We start from the raw sequence: 18,681 nt of genomic DNA, 5'->3' as shown, positions 1-18,681 counted from the left end.
GTGCAAACGCTTCAAGAGTTTACTATTTTGGACCCGATCGAATGCCTTCTGGAAATCAAGGTAAACAACGTCGACATTTTTGCTCTTACCCAAAGCCTTAGTCACGTGATCATAGAAGCAAAGGAGGTTAGTTACACATGACTTTCCCTTCCTGGACCCATGCTGATTATCCGACAATACATTATTCTCGTCTATCCACTTCACACACTGCCTTTTGATGATAATCTCCAAAATTTTCGAGAGGGAGCTCGTCAAACTCACTGGACGATAATTTGACACCTCTTCTCTACTACCCTTCTTAAATATCGGAACAACGTTAGCAAGTTTCCAATCTCTTGGGACGATACCCTCAGCAACACAACTCCTGTATATCTGTGCGACTGGACCCAACAATTCATTAGCACATTCCCTGAGGACCCTGGGATAGATATCATCTGGTCCTGGTGCTTTGCTTGCACATACATTTCTTAGAAGATTTAGGACCTCCACGTCTTCTACTTGAATATCGTTGAGGGTTTTATTACCCCATGCAACACCCGTATATCGAATATCATTATCTCCATTAAAAACCGATGCGAAAACGTCATTGAAAGCACTACACATGCCTACATTGCTCTCTACCCTAGAGCCTCCTATCGAGAGGGGGGCCAACTGTCCCCTTACATCCATTATTGACGTATCGAAAAAATGATTTTGGGTCAGAGCCAATGTTATCTGCCAACCTAGATTCAACTTCCTTTTTACTATCCCTTATCACTTTCTTCAACAGTCTTCTTTTATCAGTAAACAATGATGGGTCACCTCGTCCAGTTTTATACTCTCTGAATGCCCTTTTCTTTTCAAGATAAAGGTTCCGCACGCTATCCGTGAACCATAGAGGGTGCGATGTACAAACACGCTTTTTTCGAACAAAGGGTATGACGTCGTGCAAAACAGAGGACAGCTTCGTACTAAATTCTTCCCATTGAGTTACCACCCCTACTGATTCCAACCGGTCTTTGAAAACTTCCGCTAACCTTCCTCTCAAAACATCAAAGTTAGTTCTCCGAAAACAAGGAACCAATCTTTTGTTATCAACCTTACCCGAGGAAAAGTTACAGTGAAATCTGACGATACGATGATCACTGGGAGAAAACTCTTCCCCCACCGAAACATGTTCAACTAGATCCTCAGAACTAGTAAGAACTAAATCCAAAATAGCAGTACCCCTAGTGGCTTCTGATACATGCTGATACAAAAAATTTTCGAGCACCAACTTAAAAAAGTCTCTTTCATACTGATTTCCAGATGAAAGGTTCTCCCAATCCTGGGTAATTGAAATCGCCTAGTATGAGAACCCTCTTACGCTTACACATGTAGGAAATTTCATCATGCAATTTGGCGATGTAGTTTGGATCCCTATTCGGTGGATTGTAACAAACCCCAAGACGTTTATGACGTCTTTTGTTCTCAAGTTCAACCTATATGGTTTCAATATCACTTCTCTGAACGTTACATTCTCTAGCCTTCAAACAGGATTTCACGTATATCAACACTCCACCCCCTTTCCTATCAGATCTATTTCTCAAAAAAGTATCGTATCCTGAGATGTGTAAGAAAGATTCATCCCCATCGTTTGCCCAAGATTCTGTAATAGTTATAAGATCCCAGCCCTCCACAACTATCACAGTTTCTAAAAAAATCTTTCTTATTACCCAAGCTCCTGGCATTTATTAACACACATTTTAATTTTTAACACACATTTGCCCGGTGGTTTAGTGTCAATCGAGAAGCCATCCAAGTCAGAGGTGGGTAATTCCTCGTCAGTACTATTGTGATTACCATTAACTAACCCGCATTCCCGACTACGTGGTCTGGGAGTAAAAAACCTGACATAAGACTATCGTAAACCTCCCAGACCCCCCCTCTTATTTAGATGGATCCCATCCGAACGAGGCCACCTATCGGTAAATGCGGGAAGCTTCAAGAACGTGACCCCAAGTGAGGAGCAAATGTCCTTCAGGCCTATATTGAATTGGTGGATCCTATTCCTATACCCCCTACTACCCCTTGGTAGCACTGGAATCACTGCTACATCTGAACCCCCCTCCCTAGCGGATAATAGTAAATCCCGGTACTCTGAGAGAGACTCACTAATATTCGCTCCTACCTCTGACTTGGATGGCTTCTCGATTGACAACAAACCACCGGGCAAATTAAAATGTGTGTTAATAAATGCCAGGAGCTTGGGTAATAAGAAAGATTTTTTAGAAACTATGATAGTTATATCATAGTTATATATAGATGGAGGGCTTGGATCTTATAGCCATTACAGAATCTTGGGCAAACGATGGGGATGAATCTTTCTTACACATCTCGGGATACGATACTTTTTTGAGAAATAGATCTGATAGGAAAGGGGGTGGAGTGTTGATATACGTGAAATCCTGTTTGAAGGCTAGAGAATGTAACGTTCAGAGAAGTGATATTGAAACCATATAGGTTGAACTTGAGAACAAAAGACGTCATAAACGTCTTGGGGTTTGTTACAATCCACCGAATAGGGATCCAAACTACATCGCCAAATTGCATGATGAAATTTCCTACATGTGTAAGCGACAGAGGGTTCTCATACTAGGGGATTTCAATTACCCGGGTATTGATTGGGAGAACCTTTCATCTGGAAATCAGTATGAAAGAGACTTTCTTAAGTTGTTGCTCGAAAATTTTTTGTATCAGCATGTATCAGAAGCCACTAGGGGTACTGCTATTTTGGATTTAGTTCTTACTAGTTCTGAGGATCTAGTTGAACATGTTTCGGTGGGGGAAGAGTTTTCTTCCAGTGATCATCGTATCGTCAGATTTCACTGTAACTTTTCCTCGGGTAAGGTTGATAACAAAAGACTGGTTCCTTGTTTTCGGAGAACTAACTTTGATGTTTTGAGAAGAAGGTTAGCGGAAGTTTTCAAAGACCGGTTGGAATCAGTAGGGGTGGTAACTCAATGGGAAGAATTTAGTACGAAGCTGTCCTCTGTTTTGCACGACGTCATACCCTTTGTTCGAAAAAAGCGTGTTTGTACATCGCACCCTCTATGGTTCACGGATAGCGTGCGGAACCTTTATCTTGAAAAGAAAAGGGCATTCAGAGAGTATAAAACTGGACGAGGTGACCCATCATTGTTTACTGATAAAAGAAGACTGTTGAAGAAAGCGATAAGGGATAGTAAAAAGGAAGTTGAATCTAGGTTGGCAGATAACATTGGCTCTGACCCAAAATCATTTTTTCGATACGTCAATAATGGATGTAAGGGGACAGTTGGCCCCCTCTCGATAGGAGGCTCTAAGGTAGAGAGCAATGTAGGCATGTGTAGTGCTTTCAATGACTTTTTCGCGTCGGTTTTTAATGGAGATAATGATATTCGATATACGGGTGTTGCATGGGGTAATAAAACCCTCAACGATATTCAAGTAGAAGACGTGGAGGTCCTAAATCTTCTAAGAAATGTATGTGCAAGCAAAGCACCAGGACCAGATGATATCTATCCCAGGGTTCTCAGGGAAGGTGCTAATGAATTGTTGGGGCCAGTCGCACAGATATACAGGAGTAGTATTGCTGAGGGTATCGTCCCGAGAGATTGGAAACTGGCTAACGTTGTTCCGATATTTAAGAAGGGTAGTAGAGAAGTGGTGTCTAATTATCGTCCAGTGAGTTTGACGAGCTCCCTCTCAAAAATTTTGGAAATTATCATCAAAAGGCAGTTTGTGAAGTGGCTAGACGAGAATAATGTATTGTCGGATAATCAGCATGGGTTCAGGAAGGGGAAGTCATGTGTAACTAACCTCCTTTGCTTCTATGATTACGTGACTAAGGCTTTGGGTAAGAGCAAAAATGTCGACGTTGTTTACCTTGATTTCCAGAAGGCATTCGATCGGGTCCAACATGGCAAACTCTTGAAGCGTTTACACGAGATTGGAATAGGGGGCAACTTGCTGAATTGGATAGAATCGTGGTTAAGAGATAGGTCGCAACGAGTTATGGTGAACGGGGAATTCTCTGGTTGGACAGACGTCACAAGTGGTGTTCCTCAGGGAAGTGTCCTTGGCCCCATACTTTTTTCACTTTTTATCGACAAACTCGATCAGAGTATCGATGGAATTACTAGCAAATTCGCAGATGATGTGAAGCTAATGGGGGTAATCGGGAATGAAAGCGATAGGGAGTTGCTCCAGACCAACTTAAACAAGATTGCAGCATGGGCAAATGAATGGAGCATGACGTTTAGCGTAGATAAGTGCATGGTCGCTCATTTTGGTTCGAACAACCCACGGTTCTCTTACGAGTTAAATGGTGTCACTATCCCGGATGCAACTAGAGTCACCGATTTGGGAATTCTCATTGACGAGCGACTTAAGTTTTCTGAACATTGTTCAGCGGTTGTCAAAAAAGCGAATAGAATGCTTGGTCTCATTTTCAAAAAGGTCTCTTCGCGTTCTCCTAAAGTCATTCTTCCGCTTTTTCGAGGCTTAGTTCGTCCTGGACTGGAGTATGCGGTAAGGTTTTGGAGACCATACCTACAGAGGGACATAGACTTGATTGAAGGGGTGCAGAGAAGAGCTACGCGTGTCCTTATTGGCACACAGGGCTTGAGTTATGAAGAGAGACTTCATTTTTTGAATATGTTTACATTGGATGAACGCAGGTGTCGAGGAGATATGATCGAAGTGTTCAAAATTTTCAATGGGATGGATAGGATGGACCATGAACTTTTAGTACACCGCCAATCAACTGCTTTTACAAGGGGACACCAGTATCGATTGGTGAGGGACAATGCAAGGTTATGGTGTCGCAGGGAATTTTTCTCTAATAGGGTTGTTAATAAATGGAATAGCTTACCCCCGGAGGTAGTAAATTGTAACACAATTGACACGTTTAAAAAGAAATATGATAAACATGTTGGGGTAAATCGAGAAGCTATCCATTCTTAGAATAAGACAACCATAAGTATTCTTTATGGGCATTGTATAATATTTTATCATGTGTATATATTGTTTATAATTTGTGTTAATTGCATTTTTAATGGGGTTGCTGTATTTTTGAAACATATGACATCCATATTTTTATGGGCATCTTTTTATCAGCCACCTCGTTGGGCATTTTGCCTGTTGTGGCGTTGTATTTGTATTTGTATTTGTTCCCACCCACAGAATCACCCGCAAGGGCAACTTTCGGCGATGAAAAACGTCTCGAACGTTGCCAATCTTCCCTCCAGGAAGACAACAGCGCTCGAAACCCCGAAAATCCCTACACACTCGGTTCCCAAGTTCCCTAACCATAGAATCGCCGATCATTAAATCCCTATCACTATCCCCCTCTACCTCATCCACGACCACCCATTCGCCCTCTAAACTGTCGTTGTTCGTGGAGATTGCTTCTTCATCAACAGGTGGCTCGACGACCAGAGGCTCCGTTATAACCGGGCCCTCTAGCACCCTAGAAATTCATTATAATAATATATATAAGGGAATTTTCTTCCAAAATTTTAATGTTTTTATAAATATTTTTTGCATTAAAAAAATAAAGATTTGATCGTCTTGGGGGGGAGACACGAACCCCCTTCCCTGATCCAACAATATGCACCAATATTACGTCCCCCACCAATATGCGTTAGGAGGGAGGGGGGCAGAGCTGACGAAATTTTGTTGACAAAGGGCAGAGAGGGCTCTGGGTTTTGCTGACGGGGACGGGGGGTCAAAAATGGCTAAAATTTGCTGACGTAATACATTCTGTGTAAACCAATTCATTTCCTTATTCATTATTAATTAATTTAATTATTAAAAATTATTAAAAATTAAATTTTAATTAATTCATTAATTAAAACGTATGGGGCCGTTCAGCCCCATGTATGTATTTTTGTGTAGAAGAGAAATGCAGGATAAACATTTTGTTCTACAATTTTTTGGAATCAGTCGTAGAATTAACGTTCCTTTCGGACACTTTATGTACTGTATATATAGTAAAAATATATTTTTCCAAAAGAGTTATACAGTCGAATCCCGTTATAACAAACTCCAAGAAACCGAAGAAACCACTTTGTTATAACGAAATTTCGTTATAAAGGAATTCCGGGTTTTAGCAGTATGCCTATGTTAACTTATGTGGGGGATTGGAAAAGTGTTCGCTAAAGCGAGATTTTCGCTATAACGGTATTCGTTAGAACGCGATTCGATTGTATATTATAATATATAATTTCTTTTTTTTGAAAAATATATTTTCACCAAGCAAAAAGCTATTCCCGTATTTTAACGTATGTAAGAATCCCCCTTTTTACAAAAAATTGGGTCCTAAATATATAGGAGGCGTTTCTCATGCATTATCTTTTCTCAACTTTTTTCTAAATTTCAAGCCCGAAAAAATCGGAGGCATTCTTTGTCCACGAGGGTTCCTTATACGCGTTAAAATACGGTGTGTCTAAACGAACAGCTGCACAGCATAAGAGCACCAAATTTCTAATTTCGTTCGAAATTAAAAAAAAAATTTAAAAAACCAAAAAATTAGCCGTATTACCATCAGACACCTTATGGTAAATAGATGATGCAAATTTTTATGTGAAAATAACCCAATCATAAACTATTCTAAGAGTGTAAAGGGGGCCATTCAAGTATTACGTAAGCAGAATTTCAGCCATTTTTGAACCCCTCCCCCCCCCCTTGACAGCAAAAGTCAGCAAAACACTGACCCCCCCTCCCCCACTGTCAGCAAATTTTCATCAGCAGCTTAGAATATTTCATATCTCCAAAAAGGGGTGGTTGATGACGTAAGCAACCTTCAAACCCCCCCCCCCCTCCGATGCCGACGCAATACTTGAATGACCCCTAACTCAAAGTAACTTCCCCTCAACGTAAAATACAAAAAAAAAAATAAGAAATTAATTTCTTTCCTTCAAAAAAAAAGTGAAATTCTAGAAATTTTTTGATCATTAAGTCGCTGCACGTGACATTTGATAAGAGCAAAAAATCTCTCCGTAACATTTTACAACTCAACACATCGCGAATAAAATAACGATTCATTTCTTTAGCATTTCAACTTCATAAAAATCCGTTTTTCTAGGAAATCCTACGATAAATAATCCTCAGGAAAAATTAACTTTTCCGGGGACAGGAAAAAAAATTACCTTCTCCTGACGTTTTCTAATCTTTGTGGATGGTTTTTTTTATCAGTTTCTGTCAAAAAGAAAAATTCCCTTTAATTCTAATATCTGGAATAAGTTTCTGTTGAAGAATCCCTTTTTTTTTTTACTTAGATATCTATCAAATAGATGCCATAAGGTTAAGACATCTGATACAGATTCTTTCTTGAATTTTTTTTTTTTTTTTGTTTAAAAAGAACGAGTTATAATTAAAAAGAATTCGGTGACGAGAATTTTGAATCCGGAATCATTTATCTTTAGAATTTTTTCATTAAACATGGAATTTTTAATACTTCGCAAATCCTTCGTCATCATTCAAATGACGATTAATCTTGATCGTTTAACGCGTCGTACGACTTAATTTGTTGAAATTAATGAGTTCTGTATGTTTTATTGTTTATGTTGTGTAACTGCTCTTTAATTAAAAATAATCATAAATTCGTATATTTAGCGATATAGAAGGCTTTTTTCTCAGCTCAATATATCAAGGAAACAGATATTTTTTGGACTTTACGCCGAGGTGAACCAGCACCTCCTAGAGATAAAAGGCCTCCGCACGGGTTGCCGAGTTCATCTGTAACGTCATTAAGACTACCTAGCAAGTTTGCCACATTTAGAATCTTCGGCGTAGAATCTTCCTGGTTGGCTCACAAATACCACATGGTGATTGGATGTGGGGGCATAGAAATCGCCAATTCTGAGCCCGGTAATTTCTGTTCCGCACAACGATGATACTGGCACGAGAAGGGGATTTTTTCCCTGAATATTCTGAGGGTAAATGGACTACTTGCTGACGTCACGAGCAGCGTGTAGAGGCCTTCCATCTCTAAGAAGTGCTGCTTTTCCCCGCTTAATCGAGTATTACGTCTCACACGTCCACTGTTAATATACATCAACCACTATACACGCACATAGTTTTTATTAAATGAAATATGTGAAATTAATCGAAAATATGTTGTTACTTCTTTCTCTAGGAGGTGCTGGGTGAACTCTGAAAGGAGAATCATCTTGTCTCCACCGGGACCCGAACCCAGGCCCTCTTACATACTGAGCAAGCATGCTACAATCTACACCACTAGAGACACGACTCTGCCTACCTTATTTCGCCACAGTGCATGAAATATACTGAATGACTATACTGAAAGTATATATAACGAGATAAAGCCGAAAACTATTTGTTACGAATCAGGATAGCAGCCTTTTGGTACCCAGAAGGAAAGATATATTGAAACCAGAGTGGCATCATTGAATTCACCTTTGCAATCTGCATCTGACGATACCGTTGCTTTTGACTTGCGTTGGGTACTTCTTGAGATATGAGCGTTTAAAGAATTTCATCACGCAACTTTTCACAAATGCTCCAGTATCGTCAGATGATTTAAAAGACGTATTCACGTCAAAAAATCTTCATTCATTGACATATTAATTAAACAAAAAAAATCATTATATCACGAATAGTGATTCAAATTGTCATTAAATGTACCTGCGACATAAACTTATATTTTCATATTACAAAAATTATCTATGATGCTTTGTGCGGTGTTTCCCGGGGGATATTTCGGGAATATAATTAGAATGAAAATACTAGCTGTGGTTTCCAAAGACAGGTGTTTCACGTGATATTTATATGAAATTCTAATCTCATTCCCAATAGTGCCGTGAACGTAGATAGCTTATGAATCCCTTGTCATTGTTTTCAAAAGAGACATTCATCTGGTGATGAACCTAAATTATGATTATGATGGTTTTGTAATAATCTTCAGTCGGGAAAGAGCATGGTATTGTTATATGCACATTTCAGCATGTACCAAGAACCAAATCAATGCCGTCGATATCAAATGATGCGTAAGTATTCGTTTTAGAAATCACGCGGAGAAATACGAAATGCTCACGAAAACTTCTAAAAGCCGTTCATTATTACAACGCATCTTTCGTCGTAAAACATAATATTACTTCGTAACCGCTTTCGTTAAGTAATGGCCCCGAGGCAAAAATTGTTAATAAAACTTTAGAACCGCCGGGTCCTTATTTCCCCCCCCCCCGAACAAGGTAAAGCTGTTTATCAATAAAACGGATATCAATAAAGTTCAGTCACTCGTTAAACATTTCCTCGGAAATATTTTATTTTTGCAGTTTATTAGGTTCGTGCGATTCCCGAGTAAATCGAGCATTAATTCCAATAAACCCAACAGAGAGAGAGAGAGAGAGAGAGAATCCCACACCGAAAAGCCAAACCTAGCCAAACACAAATTAGCATTTATCATCAGATACACGGAACGATGCGATTAATCAAGCAATTTCACTTTCATTATTGCTCTCGTTGAATTAATACCTAGGCTAGAATTAGTCATGGACGTGCTTGAATCGCTTTTCCTTTCGTGTTTTAATGTCTTTTACCTTTTCCGAGTGGCTTTTTAATAGGAGTTTATTCCGCTGATTAACTGTTCCCGTACTACATGAGTACTATAGATGTAACCAGTAACAGAAGCAACAACTTGGAGGATAGAAGATTGCAAAAAAAGAAAAAATGTGCAATTAGGGTGTGGGATTGGTGTGTCTTTTATGCCGCTTCTCCTTTTACGAGTATCCATTTTCGTTTACGAAAGAGACTCTCTGAAAAAAAGAAATAGAGTTTTAACATGCCTTGCTTCATTAAGAGAAATTTTTTTTTCTTTGTTAAATTCTCATTTCTATACACGTTAATGCTTTCTTTATTCTTTTGATGGGCATTCATTTGCTGTTGCTAATGACGTTTAAGCTCGTCTTGACTCGTCTGGCGCGCTCCAAACGCGCTATTACGAGTGCCAACATCCGTTAGCATAGTTCACCAAATTAGATCCAAGCTTTTATTTATTTTTTTTTTTACTTTTTATTCAATGGTGTTCATTACAGTAAATCCAGGTTACCCATATAGTAAATGGCTAATTGTCTCGTGTGGAGTTTAAAAAAAAACGAGGTTTGTGTGGCAGAAATGATTGGATGGAAGGAATTCGAAAAATGTAAAAATATCAATTAAGTTGGATTTAAAAAAAAATAGCGTTGATATGATGTATAAAAGCGGGGTTTTTTTTTTGGAAATTATCATTGAGATTCGTAATTATTCATCGACGCTCTCAAATAATGAATGTAATTAAGTAATGTGTGTATTTATTTATTTGATGGTTCTTTACTCGTGATTTGATGAAACGTGTGTGATTATATATTTTCGAAACAAAATCAAATGACTGACTACAATGCCCTACTAGTATTATTTAAGTTACAGGTTATATTATTATTCTGGTGACATCTGTTTGTGACTCTGACTAATTTCTGCTAAAATAATTTATTAGTTTTATGTGATACAGTATTATCCCAACTTATGCTACCCCCGAGATGCGCGATTTCACGGTCATACGATTTTGTGTGATAAAAAATGCTCATTTATAAAATTCAAGCACAAGATCATTGTTCAAATAATACAGATTTTCGAATAAGTGATAATCAAATAAAGAAATGCTTTGTTCGATCAGAACACAATATGTGATGGTTTTTGATAGGCTGCACTGATTTTTGATAGGCTACAAAATTCTGAATCATGGCAAAGAATTGCCATACTTCAGAAATGGAATCACAAGGCTTGTGATTCCATTACGTGTGGTACAAGTTACTCCTATACTTGTATAGCATCTTCCATTTCTACAGAGACAGGTCACAGTTTCATACTTCAAGTCCAAGTTAAACCCAATCTCAAAAAAAAAATTTCGTTCATTGCGATGTTCATTAATGGCGATTCAACAATTGATCGATTTCAACCCACGGATGAAAGTTGTTTCCTTGCCTCCAAACACACAGGCAGCTCATTTCTTCCGATAGACCAAGGTGTTGTCAAAACCTTTAAACACTTTAAAAGTTTTGGTAACACATTTACACGTGTCTTTGATTTGCACAAATGTTAGAGCAGCGCACCCCAACATGTTTATCGTATTTCTTTTTAAACGTGTCAATTGTGTTACAATTTACTACCTCCGGGGGTAAGCTATTCCATTTATTAACAACCCTATTAGAGAAAAATTCCCTGCGACACCATAACCTTGCATTGTCCCTCACCAATCGATACTGGTGTTCCCTTGTAAAAGCAGTCAATTGGCGGTGTACTAAAAGTTCATGGTCCATCCTATCCATCCCATTGAAAATTTTGAACACTTCGATCATACCTCCTCGACACCTACGTTCATCCAATGTAAACATATTCAAAAAATGAAGTCTCTCTTCATAACTCAAGCCCTGTGTGCCAATAAGGACACGCGTAGCTCTTCTCTGCACCCCTTCAACCAAGTCTATGTCCCTCTGTAGGTATGGTCTCCAAAACCTTACAGCATACTCTAGTCCAGGACGACTGAGCCTCGAAAAAGCGGAAGAATGACTTTAGGAGAACGCGAAGAGACTTTTTTGAAAATGAGACCAAGCATTCTATACGCTTTTTTGACCACCGCTGAACAATGTTCAGAAAACCTAAGCCGCTCGCCAATGAGAATTCCCAAATCGGTGACCCTAGTTGCATCCGGGATAGTGACACCATTCAACTCGTAAGAGAACCGTGGGTTGTTCGAACCAAAATGAGCGACCATGCACTTATCAACGCTAAACGTCATGCTCCATTCATTTGCCCATGCTGCAATCCTGTTTAAGTTGGTCTGGAGCAACTCCCTATCGCTTTCATTCCCGATTACCTCCATTAGCTTCACATCATCTGCGAATTTGCTAGTAATCCCATCGATACCCTGACCGAGTTTATCGATAAAAAGTGAAAAAAGTATGGGGCCAAGGACACTTCCTTGAGGAACTCCACTTGTGACGTCTGTCCAACCAGAGAATTCCCCGTTCACCATAACCCGTTGCGACCTATCTCTTAACCACGATTCTATCCAATTCAGCAAGTTGCCCCCAATTCCAATCTCGTGTAAACGCTTCAATAGTTTGCCATGTTGGACCCGATCGAATGCCTTCTGGAAATCAAGGTAAACAACATCTACATTTTTGCTCTTACCCAAAGCCTTAGTCACGTGATCATAGAAGCAAAGGAGGTTAGTTACACATGAATTCCCCTTCCTGAACCCATGCTGATTATCCGACAATACATTATTCTCGTCTATCCACTTCACAAACTGCCTTTTGATGATAATTTCCAAAATTTTCGAGAAGGAGCTCGTCAAACTCACTGGACGATAATTTGACACCGCTTCTCTACTACCCTTCTTAAATATCGGAACAACGTTAGCAAGTTTCCAATCTCTTGGGACGATACCCTCAGCAACACTACTCCTGTATATCTGTGCGACAGGCATCGCAACAAATGCATTACAATACAATTTCTAAATTATATATGCAAATTTTCTTCCTCTCAATTTTTAGTAAATATTATAAATTAAAAAATAAGCTTCGTTGAAAAACACAGAAAAATGGGGCATTTTTGTGAAAGAAAAATACTCGAAAGAGTAAAATTACGGGAAAATACGGGAACGTCCAGTTTACGGGGTCATATCAATGCACAAGTCAAAGCGCCGAACAGGTAATGAATCTTTATTTCATCGTTGGGTATCGATAGAGTATATGGAAATATTCCCTGAATGTGTGATCAGCTTTAATTTCAGAATCTCTCACAAAAAATCCATAGAAATGGGAGCGAAAGTGACGAAAATAAATGTGTCCTTATATCCGGGGTAGGTTGCGTTTTCATCGACGTTTTACCAAGGTTCATTACCATTATTTTCCGTGGGAATCAGCCACGCCGACCAATTATTGACGTTATAGCCGAGATGTCGTTACAATCGAGTTTGATTGTATATTCAAAATCGATAAAATCGAGTTTTTATCTTGTTTTTGACCTCCAGGCTTATTTTTAACTCTACCTACTCATTATAAAATGGAAATTAAGTTGCTGAAAGTATATTATTATTACAATTTTGAGCAAATATAATTGAGTATTTAGCATAACTAAGAATTATTTTCTTTATTTCGTAATCTGCAATATTTGGCATGTAAAAAAGAGTAACAATATATTTATTGAAATGCCGTCGGTACATGAATGAATGGATTATTTGCTTGATTAGAGAAATAACGTACGGGGTGTCCTGTAAGTGCTGATGTGGCCTTTATCGGATCAACCGTCCGTCCTAGAGGTTGTTTCAATTTACAAAATGCTCAAAATTTGTTCAAAAATTACCCTGTACCAGTTTTGAGAGTGAGAATACAGCGTGTAACGAAATAAGAAATCTAAATTTTTATACGGTTCCCCCCACTGTGCCCCAACTTCCAATGAGAAAGTTGTTGCCCTGTCTCTCCTGAGGCCAACAACAACAACAATGTCAAGTTTTTAAGTGCAATATTCATCGGGATATTCGAATTCACAGATCGGAGAAGAGTTGGAAAAGGGTCAGCATAAATGAGGGAACAGAATATTGTGTGTCTGTTAGTTTTTGCTGTTTATTCGTAGCTTTTCCTCCGATTTTTGAATTCAAATATCCTAGCAAATATTGCACTTAAAAACGTGGAATTTTTTCTGTTGGCTTCAGGAGATAACAGGACAACTTTTCAATTGGAAGTTAGAGGACGGGAAGGACCATATGAAAATCTAGATTTTTTTTCTTTTGTGACACACTGTATTTTTAATCTCAAAGCTGGTACAGGGTAATTTTTGAACACACATCTTGAGCATTTTTTTAAATTGGAACCATTCCTCTACAACGAACGGTTGATGCGATAAAAGCCACATTATCACTTACAAGGACACCCCGTATAAAGTACATTCTCTAGAAATTATCATTTTATAAGTGGCTCATACGTCAATGTCGGAAATTATTATCATAACTTCTTGACAGAAATTTAACTTTGAAAAATATCTTTAAAGATAAACAAACACACAAATTATTATAAATGAATTTTAAAAGGCATATGCGTGTTTGGTGCAATGATTAGATACAATTTTAAAAAGTAATTGCAATTAAAAGTTCACTTTAAAAATTACGTTTGATGTGGATGAGAATTAAATTGATCGCGACACGAATTTTATGCGAATTTTGAGATATTAAGTGTGTAAGAGCAACGAAAATGAATTTAAGTTTTCTTACGTTTTGTAGTAATTATATTAAGTAATGAATTAAGTTTTTATTTTTCCTTACTGATAACGTTAAATTCATTAAAATCCGATGAATATAAACATTAGTATCTAACGTTGTAGTGTTAATTCATGTGAGTTTTTTTATTTTTGTATCATTCACCGATTTGTTGCTGAAACATTTTATTCTTCAGCTTCATCAGCTGCTATTTCTGCGAGGGAAAGTTGTGCGTTCACCATAGCTCGGACCTCAAATTCAAATATGCATTTACTGAGGGTTAACGGAAAATTCACCGACAACAACTCGTCACCAGTGAGTGAGTGACCTTATAAGTGTGAGCGAGTATCTATATGAGTGTGATTTACCGTACGAGTGACCAAGTGAGTGACCGTAGGAGAGATCAAGTGAGTGATCGAGTAAATGAGTAACCATATGAGTGATTGGACGAGTGACCAAGTGAGTGAGTGAGTGAGAGAGCAACTGAGTGACCGTATGAGAGATCAAGGGAGTGACAAAGTGAGTGAGTAATCGTATGAATGACTTTTTCACCTGCTTAATCATTCGATCATTTGCTTACACACTAAATCCCTCACTCATTTCTTCACATGCTCACTCACTGACTTCCTGGATTACTTGATCATACACTCACTCACCATGCTTTATCAATGAATTGTTTAGCGGAGAATTTTCTTATCGAGATGAGTTGCGTGGCGGTGAATTGTTGGCGATGAAATTTTCTCACGTGTTTACTGACAGATGGGGGGGGGGGGGGGCAAAGGGGAGCTACCCCATGATACTGTTTTTGTCCAAGGCTTTCCCCTGAAGCCAGTCGTCCCCTGTTTATAAAGTTCCCGTATATTTACAGCAACACAAGGCAATTTTCACGAAAAAAATCAAAACCATGAAAAAAATATCATAAAATAAACAAGTATAATGATCATTTTTAATAGTTTACAGGAAAAAGTGCTCAAAGGTTTCCTTTATGTACAAGGTGTCCCATAAGTTCAATACAGTTTGAAAATTCATAAAAGAAAAAGGAAGTGCCACGGGGAGATTTAGTTCAAATTGTTGCCGATAGAGGGCGATGCACGAAAGCAAGTCACTGGATATATGCATATCAGAGTCATGAAACGCAAAAAGTACGACTGACAGCTAGTACATTTTCCCTGAATTTTACCTGTGGCTTACACAAGATTTTCGTTGTGCTTTTGATATTGATGGATAAAACACTATTGGTGAAGTTGTTTAACCTCAGCCACGCAGGCTGCAGCTTTATCAACGTTTCGTATACTGAAGAGATTGAAGAAAGGTTCACACAGATCCAAACAGGTGGATAGACAGCGCGTGCAGCGTCGATAGACGACTCTACACACGCCCTCTATAGACAAAAATTTGAATTAAATTCTTTTCTGTACCGAAAAAAATCCCCCTTCGTGTGAGAATAACTTCTTCCCAAACCGCATTCAAATAGACCAAATCCTTCAATTTTTATGAATTTTTAAACTTTTTACTAATTTATTGGACACTTTGTATATTTCCAGCAACCCGAGGAAATAAAGGTAATTTTTACGAAAAAAAAACTAAAACTATGAACAAACATAATATTATAAAATAAATAAGTTTAATTACTGCATTTATGAAAGGGGGAAATAAGAAGAAAATGATAATACATAAAAATACAAATATATGATGATAAAAATTACTATGTAAATAATTATTTGGCAGGTAATTTTAGTTATAATGAAAGACAAAAAAATGAGAAAAATACCTGGTTTTCAAACAATAATTACATAAAATTATTTAACTTTAAAGTAGCGTCGGTAAATAAAGAGTTGAAGAAAATACAACTATTAATAGGAGAAGAAAATATTCATTGATAATTTCAATGAAAAAAATATATGATAATTACCTACTTAGTAATATAACTATTTTTTTTTTGCAGAAATTTAGTTAATGATTGTGAAATAAAAAAGCGGATGATAATTAAGAATATGTAAAATCATTATTTTCTATTATGATTTCGATTTTCTTTTCAATTTTTTTTTGTTATAATTTCATCATGTTTCATATTTCATTTTACGCTCAAAAAAATTCATCAGAGAATTCATATGATCATTTATTTGCTTTAATTAGTCTCGAATGAAACAGTGTTGCCCAATTATATACGGTATTCACTCGAAATATATGTATAAAAATCCTAAACTCGTTAAAATTGAATTGAAAAGAGAATATTTCGAAATGAAGTTTCTTTTTCAATAAAAATTTTTATGCAATAAGAAGAAATACTTTTAATAATAAATAAATATTACAAATAAATAAATTCTAGAGTTCCCATGATTAAAAAAAAATGAGAGAAAATCATTTTGAGGCGATTATACAGGGTGTCCTGTAAGTGCGAATGCGGCCTTTATCTCATCATCAGCTTGTCGTAGAGGTATGGTTTCAATTTACAAAATGCTTAAAATGTGTTCAGAAATCACCCTGTACCAGCTTTTAGAGTGAAAATACAGTGTTCCACAAAATGACAAAAAAAATAATCTAAATTTTTATACGGTCTCCTTGTCCTCTTACTTCCAGTTAGAAATTTGTTCCTGTCCTGTATTGCAATGTTCGCTGAGATATTCGAATTCAAAATTCTGATTAAAGTTGAAAAAGTGCAGCGTAAATGACGGAAAAGGAGCAACATATAAATGTCATTAATTTTTGCTGTTATCTCTCCAAACTTTTCACCGAATTCCTGAATTCAAATATCTTACCGAATATTGCACTTGGAATCATGAATTTTTTTTTTCTGTTGGCCTCAGGAGATACAGCGCAACAACTTCCCAATTGGAAGTTGGAGGACAGGGGGACTGTAAAAAGCTAGATTCTTTTATTTTTGTTACGCACTGTATTTTCACTCTGAAAACTGGTACGAAGTAATTTTTGAAGATGCATTTCGAGAATTTTTTAAATTGGAATCATACATTTTATGACGGAGGGTTGATAAGATAAAGGCCGCATTAGCACGCACAGGACACCCTGTATACTGTATAACTACAATGTACAAAACTTTAAAAACGTGAATGACAATTATCGTAAAATTCTACAGTAAATATTGCACTGAAACACGAGAAATTTGAATAATAATTGGATCATATTGGGAAATTACATATTAAGAAACACACGGGACTTAAATTTCCTCGAGGTGTGATTTCGGAATTTCATCAGAGTAATTGTCATTACGATTTTATGGCTTCTATTCGGAGCGTCTTTTCACAAAACTCTCAACATGAAATTTGAAGAGGGAAGTAGACAACGTTGTGTTGCCAGGTTTTCTAAATCTTATAATGAATGTTTCATTGTCACGGAATGCAATATTTACGTCTTCGAGAAAATTCCAAAAGATTTCCGATAATTTATGGAGGAATTTGATATTCTGATCCTTTGTTACGAGTTGGAAAAACTTGATTCTCCAACTGTGTAATGTTGAATAAAATTAAGGAAATGCTAATGTTAATATTAACATACCCGAAAACTTTATATCTATGTAACCCAAAAATTAACCATTAACGTATTATAAGGCTCTCTTATACTCCTCTCATTCCCTCCATAGGTACACACATGAGTGTATCTCATTTTTAACGGTTTTAAATGGTTTTTAATTAATTTTATTTTTTATTTTTAAAGGGCATTTTGTCACAAATCAATCAAAAATAATTCTTTTAATAGTTCGTTTTGGCTCATGTATGAAGACATTACATATTATTAGAGGATGATGCGGTAACACACACACACACACACACATGAGGACTCGATAATCACGCAAAGGACATTCGCGCCAGAACCACATAACTCGACGCGATACCGAATACTGTTGGCGAGAAACAGAAGTAATTGGTGACATACTGGTTCTCAGGAAGGAGCGCGGTACCGAATACTGTTGTCGAGAAGCAGAAGTACTTGGCGACATACTGGGTAGAGACACCGGTTCTCAGCAAGGCGTGCATACCAAATACTGTTGGCGAGAAACAGAAGTACTTGACGACATACTAGGTACAGAGACCGGTTCTCAGCAAGGAGAACGTCAGTGTGAAACAAAGCTGCATTAAGAGAGTTGAAACTTTCACACGGGGGGGATTGTACAAAAAGTTTTTTTTTTTTTCATTTTAATAACTATACAACACCCCTTGGAACATGAATGACGTATCTGAGTACTGCAGAATATTTGAAAACTTTTTCTAATTGGAAGTATGCCTCTAGAATCAACGGTTCGCCAATAAAATGCCGTACCCATGGCCCCCACAAAGGTGGGGCCGACAGGGCTCGGGACAATTCTCATCATTTTTTGCTTTTTCACGCTATAAATTAACTACAGAAGGGACCCGTGAAATGTCTGACCGGGGGGGCCCGCAAAAGATCCCAGCCTAGGGGTCCCACTC

The 18,681-nt window shown here is 37.5% G+C and overlaps 1 protein-coding gene across 1 annotated transcript in view; it reads right to left on the bottom strand.

Moving 5' to 3' along the window:
• Positions 1 to 18,681, bottom strand: part of Ac76E (adenylate cyclase type 2 Ac76E) — a 303,933-nt gene that overhangs the window by 249,862 nt on the left and 35,390 nt on the right. The window lies entirely within an intron of this gene.

Source organism: Pholcus phalangioides, unplaced genomic scaffold (genome assembly GCF_987345545.1).
Source record: "Pholcus phalangioides strain wild (caught in Gottingen) unplaced genomic scaffold, Ppha-v1.0 ptg000016l_1, whole genome shotgun sequence".
Taxonomy (NCBI): Eukaryota; Metazoa; Arthropoda; class Arachnida; order Araneae; family Pholcidae; genus Pholcus; species Pholcus phalangioides.
Note: the sequence above shows the minus strand (reverse complement) of the source record. Positions and strands in the feature narration are given on the sequence as shown.